Here is a 6,864-nt window from a genome sequence, read left to right as displayed (position 1 = left end):
AGATTCTTAACCACTGCGCCACCAGGGAAGTCCTAAGGGGATTAGTTTTTATTATCACTTCCCTTTTAATGTTTATTGAGAATCGACTATGTGGCAAACTGTGTGCTCGAAGCCATTGCACAAATCATTTCATTTAATCTTCACTATAACTCAGTGAGGTAGTGATTATTATCATCCTCATTTTACAAGTAAGGCAACAGATATTTTGTAGTTAAGTACTTTAACTTCTCCAAATTTTTATCTAAAAGACTGTTAGTAAACAACTCTACAACTTTCTTTGAATAAATAAACTAAAAAGATGTTAGAGTTTGTGCTCAAACCAGTCCTATCACACTACTAGAGTAAATGGTTCTTGCTACTGTAACATGCTGTTCTAGTTGATTTATCAATTTTACCATTTCCAATAGGTAAACAATATTGGTGAAAATGTTACCTAGATTTAATATTCAATGATTTTAAGCTCATTGCCAATTAAACTTTCACTTTCCCCTTGTGTAGTCTTTCCAGGCAGAGATCACTGAAGCAAAAGACAAAGAGAATGTTCCCTCAGTGAAAATCTTTAATAATTCACTTCAAAATAAATCCCCAATTGTTGGAAAATCAGAATTTATGGAAGGAGACCCTTTGGAGAACTGAGAATTTTTTTGCAGATGATCTGAAATTAACTAGGTGTTAAATAAAAAGGGGAAATCTGTTTAAAACATGTATCCCTGTGGCAACACAGTAGCAAGGTAATAGAAGAAAAGTCATTGTTATTCTCAGCTTCAGGCTTGGTAGATGACTAAAAGCAATCTGGATTGTAGAAGCAAATCAGTGTCTTAGCAGGATAATTTTTTCTATAACTATCAAGGCTGTAAACTGCCTACTAATTTCTAGATTCTGTGTTTGATATAAAAGAACTTGGGAACAGTTCCAGCTTGCAGTCTGATTAAGGAAATGAGATTTATACACATGGTAAAGCTAAAGAATAAATGAAGGCAGTTTGTAGGGATTTCCCAATTGGGTATCACTCATCATGGGGAATATAAGTACACAGAAAAAGCAAGAGATTCTTATGGCATTTTGTAGCTGGAGCTTTTACATACAAGGTGAAATATGAGTTAGGTATTGCTTGGAGGACAGAAGTGGAATATTTAGTTAAGTAATAATCAGACAACAAAGCTTTTGTGAAGCAGTTTGTACATATAATCTAAGAGGTTTGTTTAGTACAAGTTTGTTGCCAGAGGCATCTATACTCATAAAGATTTTAGAGTTTCCAAAAGTATTTCAAAATCAGGACAATTATTGACTGCCCTTTGTCCCTCAAGATGATTGTTGATAGGTGCTATGGTGCTGATTGGATAAGCACAGCTTGAAGCTCCCTTATCCAGTTGGACTGGGTCCTCTGTGGGGGATATATGACTCTTACATTGCTAAATTTGATAAAAGATATAAATTAAAACAGACAAGAGGCTCAATGAGCTCCAAGTAGTATAAATTCTGAGATCACACTGAAACACATTAGTCAAATTTTCAAAAGCAAAACACAAAGAGAAGATTTTGAAAGCATCAAGAAAGAAGTGACTCATCGTGTACAAGGTATCTTTAGTAAAATAATGGTGATTTCTCTTTAGAAAACATGAAGGCCAGAAGGCAGTGAGATGATATATTAAAAGTGCTATAGGAAAAAAAGACAACTGCTCAACCCAAAATTCAATATCTGGCAAAACTACCATTGAAAAATGAAGCAGAAATTAAGACATTCCCAGATAAACAAAAACTAAAGAGTTTGTCATTAATATATTTGCCCTAATGAAATGCTAAAGGGAGTTCTCCAGGCCAAAATGAAAAAAAACCACTATAGGTCTGCGCGGACAAACGGAAGTGTAGGTGACCGTCTGAGACAGCACCGCCAAGCTGGGAACCGGGGAGATGGCAGAGACAGAACCCAAGACCGTGCAAGATCTCACCTTGGTGGTGCAGACACTCCTGCAACAGATGCAAGATAAACTTCAGATCATGTCCGACCAGATCATTGGAAGAATTGATGACATGAGCAGTCGCATTGATGACCTGGAGAAAAACATCGCAGACCTCATGACACAGGCCGGGGTGGAAGAGCTGGACGGGGAAAACAAGATCCCTGCCACACAGAAGAGTTGAAGGTTGCTCATCTGCACTGGAATCTGGAACACCCTTTTTACAAGCCAAGAGAAGACAGATGGCTTTTTGCAACTAACTACTATGTGTAGACAGGTTTTATATTATAAAGTGTGCATTCTTACCACATACTATAGAGTTAGTTTATAGAGTGATTTCCCTCCCCTGCCTCCCATGTTTCCTGAACATGGTAAATTCACATCTTGGACCTTGGTCAGTTGTGCTATTAAACACTAAAACTTTGGCAGTTCCTGCATACAAAAAAAAAAAACACTATAAAGTAATGCAAATACACAGGACAAGATAAAGAACAGTGTTAAAGGTAGCCACACAATTAAATATGAAAGCCAGTAGTATTGCATATTTTTTGTAATTCCTCTTTGCATTTTCCTAAATGAGTTAAAAGACAAAGGCATAAAACAATAAAGATATGCTAATGTACATACAATGTATAAAGATATAATTTATGACAAAAACAACGTAAAGGAGGGATAGAGGTGTAAAGGAGCAGAGTTATTGTATACTATTGAATCAAAATTGGCATCAATTAAAAACTTAAAGGTAAGATCTTAACTGTAACATCCAAGAAAATTACTAAGGAAAAAATATTAAATATATGGAAAAATAGTAGAGGAAATCAAAATGGTACAATAAGAAACAGTGATTAATAATAAAAGAAGGTAATGAAGGAATTGAGGAACTAAAAATGTACATGATATATAGAAAAGAAATAAGAAAATGGCAAAAGTCCTTCCTTACTGATAATTACTTTACATGTAAAAGGATTAAACTCTCTAATTAAAAGCAGAGATTGTTAGAATGGATGAAAAGAATGATTCAACTATATGCTGTCTACAAGAGACTCATTTTAGACCCAGAGACACAAATGGAAAATGGGTAGGATGGATAATGAAATGAAAATGAAAGGATGGATAAAATATATGCCATGCACATAGTAACCAAAAGTGAGCTGAGGTAGGTATACTAATATCAGACAAAAATACTTTAACCCAAAAACTGCTACAAGAAAAAAAGAAGGACATTACATATTGATAAAAGTTTCAACCCTTCAAGAAAATACATTTGTAAACATATATGTACCAAAGAACAGATACCCAAAAGTTTAAAGCAAATAATTGACAGATGTGAAGGGACAAATACAGTCTATAATGATAGTTGGAAACATTAACACCCCATTTTTAATAATGGTTAGAATAACTAAACAGAGCTTTAGTTAATAATTAGAATATCCAGATAACAATATAAAAATTAGGCCAAAAAAACATATACAGAGAACACCACCCAACAGCAAGATACACATATTCTCAAATGTACGTGGAATGTTTTCCAGGATAGATCCTCTGTTAGGCAATACAACAAGTCTCAGTATAATTAAAATATTGAAATCATTCAAAATTATTATCTGACCATGAGGAAATGAAACTAGAAATCAATAACAGAAAGATGGCTGGATGTTCACAAATATATGGAAATTAAGTAATATACTCTTTAAACAACCAATGGGTCAAGAAGAATTTACAAGTGAAATCAAAAAATACTTTTGAGACAGGCTTGCCTCAGAGGACTCAAGCTCTAGGTCTGCTTCCATGCCAGGTTGGCACCTACTAACCCAATGTCTAGGCCCACTCTTGCAGACCCAGGCTCTAGGCCTTCTCCCATGGACTCAGGCTCCAGACCAACCCCTGTAGATCATGGAATCAGACTGATCCTCATGGACACAGGTTCCAGGACCCATGGTCCAGGTCCACACCTGTGGAACCAGGCTCCAGGCCCACCCTATCAGACCCAGGTTCCAGACCAGTCCAAGTAGATCATAGAAATAGGCTGACCCCCATGGGCCTAGGCTCCAAGACCCAGGAACGAGGCTTGCTGCTGCAAACCTGAGTGCCAGGCTGGCTCTTGAGGATCCAGGCACAAGGCCTGTCCACACACAGATTCCAGCAGAAGGCCTACCCATGGACCATTCCAGCCAGCCTACCCAGAATGTCTGGCTAGGCTGACTGGTGAAAGGATTTTCCTGCCAAAGCCAGTCCATAAAGAATGGAAAACATGCCTACTTCTTCAAATGTGCAATACCACCTATGCAAGTACAAGGATCACAGAGAATCAGGGGACCATGAAACCATCAAAGGAAAAAAATTAAGCACCAGTAACTGACTCTAAAGAAATGGAAATCTAAGAACTGCCTGAAAAAGAATTCAAGATAATTATCTTGAAGAAGCTCAGTGAGTTACAAGAAACAGAGTTAGAAAACAGAATCAGGAAAACAGTACATAAACAAAATGAGAAGTTCAAGAAAGAAATTATTAAAAAGAACCAAATAAATTTTGAAGCTGATGAACATAATGACAAAACTGAAAAATTCAATAGAGAGCTTCAAAGCAGACACAGTCAAACAGAAGAAAGAATCAGCAAGCTCAAAGCCACATCATTTGAAATTATTCAGTCAGAGGAAGAAATAGAAAAAAAATGAGAATCAACATATGCAATATAGGAGTTGCTGAAGGAGCAGAAAAAGAGAAAGGGGCAGAAAGCTTATTTTTAAAAATGACAGAAAACTTTCCAAATCTGGGGAGAGAAATGAACATCCCAATCCAAGATCCCCAAAGGACCCCAGCTAGGCTGAACATAAAGAGCTCTTCAACGAGACACATAATGAAATTGTCAAAAGACAAAGACAAAGAGGATTTTGAAAACAACAAGAAAAAAGGGACTCATCACATACAAGGGGACCTTCATAAGGTTATGAGTGATTTCACAGCAGAAACCTTGCAGGCTGGGACAGAATGGGATGATATATTCAAAATACTGAAAGGAAAAAAGATTACTATATCCAGCAAAAATGTCCTTCCAAAATGAGGAAACATAAAGACATCCCCAAATAAACAAAAGCTCAGGGAGTTCATCACCACTAGACCTGCCCTGCAAGAAATGCTAAATGGAGTTCAAGTTGAAATCAAAGGACACTCATAAGCTACATGAAAACATATGAAAGTATAAAACTTACTGTAAAGGTAATTATATAGTCAAATTCAGAGTACTCTAAACTGGAATATTGGTACATAAATTACTTTTAACTCTAGTATAAAAAAGACAAAAGTATTAAAAATTCTGCCTGGCCCAGTCAGCTGTAGAAGCTCTGTATTGAATTCTTCAGTTAGTCATTGTATTCTTTAGCTCCAAAATTTCTGTTTGATTCCTGTTTATGCTTTCCATTTCTGTGTTTAACTTGTTATTTTATTCTTGTATTGTTTTCCTGATTTCATTAAATTATTTATTTCTGTTCTTTTGTAGCTCTCTGAGTATCTTTAGAACAATTATTTTGAATTCTTTGTTAGGCAATTCCTGTATCTCTGTTTCTTTGGACCAGTTACTAAAAGTTGACTGGGTTCCTTTGGTGGTGTCATGTTTCCCTGATTCTTTGTGATTCTTTCATAGCTTTGTGCAGATGTAGGCACATTTGAAGAAGCAGTCTCCCCTTCCAATCATTATGGATTGACTTTGGTAAGGAAAGACATTCACCTGCAGTTGAGGTACACTAGACCATGCTGTGACTCCAGGTTTAATGGCACAGGGTACCAAGTGCAGGTATAACCTCTCCAGGACCAGAGGAGCATGATGTCTTAGTTCAGTGTGTTAGTGTGCACAATATCAACAACTGAGTGGTCTTGGTAAGTGCTGCAGGAGGTATTCAGTGATTGCCACCAGATGCATCAGCCAGCAACCAGGGCAGACAGCAGCGAAGTCTGGAGCCAGTGGTATGCACACAGTTGGCTGGGGAGTCAGCTGCAGATGTCTGTGTAGTGGCAGGTACCAGTTACAGAGACACACATAGTAGTGGAAGCCAGGGCCAACTGTGGATGAACTGGCAGCTGCAGGGGCCCTGGCCGTCAGCATGCACCCTTGTGGCTGCAGGGTCTTGCCATAGGTGTGTGCACAGCAGTGCAAGCTGGTTACAGGAGTTGGGTCAGCAGGGTGCAGGTATACAGCTGAAGTGGCTAGTTGCAAGCAAGCCCAGAAGAGCAGGTCAGTGACAGGAGACAGGGGTTTGAGCCGGGCCCACAAGGAGTTTTGTGGCCCTGGCTATCAGCATGCACGCCTGGGGCTGCAGGGTCTCCCCATGGGCACATGCATGGCAGTGGAGGCAAACAAAGTTAATCAGGCTGGGGTTGTACAGGTGCATAACTTGAGGAGCTAGCTACAGGTGAGCCCAGTGGTGCAGGCCAGTGAAGGAAGTAGGGTTGAATCTGGCCCCCAAAGCAACCGTGTGCGCCTTGGTTGTCCGTGTGCGCTACTTGCCATGGGCACACATAAGGCACATAAGGCAATGGAGGCCAGTGAGGGGAGTCAGGCCTGAGATGTTCAGGTGCACAACTACCGGGGACAGCTGCAAGTGAGCCCAGAGATGTAAGACAGTTACAGGAGACAGAGCCAGACCCACAAGCAGCTGTGGGGGCCCTGGCTTCTGGTATGCACTATGGTGGCTGCAGGGTCTTGCCACAGGCACAGAACAGTGGAAGCTGGTGTCTGGAGTTGGGCTGGGGGCATACAGGTACACAGCTGGAGGGGCTACCTGCTGGTGAGTCTAGTGGTGTAGGCCAGTAACAGGATGCCCTTTTTTGGCCGCAGGATCTCATCACAGTGCACATTAAGCAGTGGAGGTTGGTGATGGGCATCAAGCTGCTGGTGTGCAGTTTCACAGCT

The 6,864-nt window shown here is 39.6% G+C and overlaps 1 pseudogene across 1 annotated transcript; it reads left to right on the top strand.

Annotated features, from left to right (window-relative positions):
- The first annotated feature begins 1,833 nt into the window (after nucleotides 1–1,833).
- On the top strand, nucleotides 1,834–2,386 carry LOC309652821 (heat shock factor-binding protein 1 pseudogene; annotated as a pseudogene). The gene has a single exon. The product of its transcript is annotated as a heat shock factor-binding protein 1 pseudogene (transcript).
- The last annotated feature ends 4,478 nt before the right edge of the window (nucleotides 2,387–6,864 follow it).

The sequence above is a fragment of the Balaenoptera physalus genome (assembly GCF_965194825.1).
Source record: "Balaenoptera physalus genome assembly, chromosome: X".
Taxonomy (NCBI): Eukaryota; Metazoa; Chordata; class Mammalia; order Artiodactyla; family Balaenopteridae; genus Balaenoptera; species Balaenoptera physalus.
This window is presented reverse-complemented; position numbering and strand designations above follow the sequence as displayed.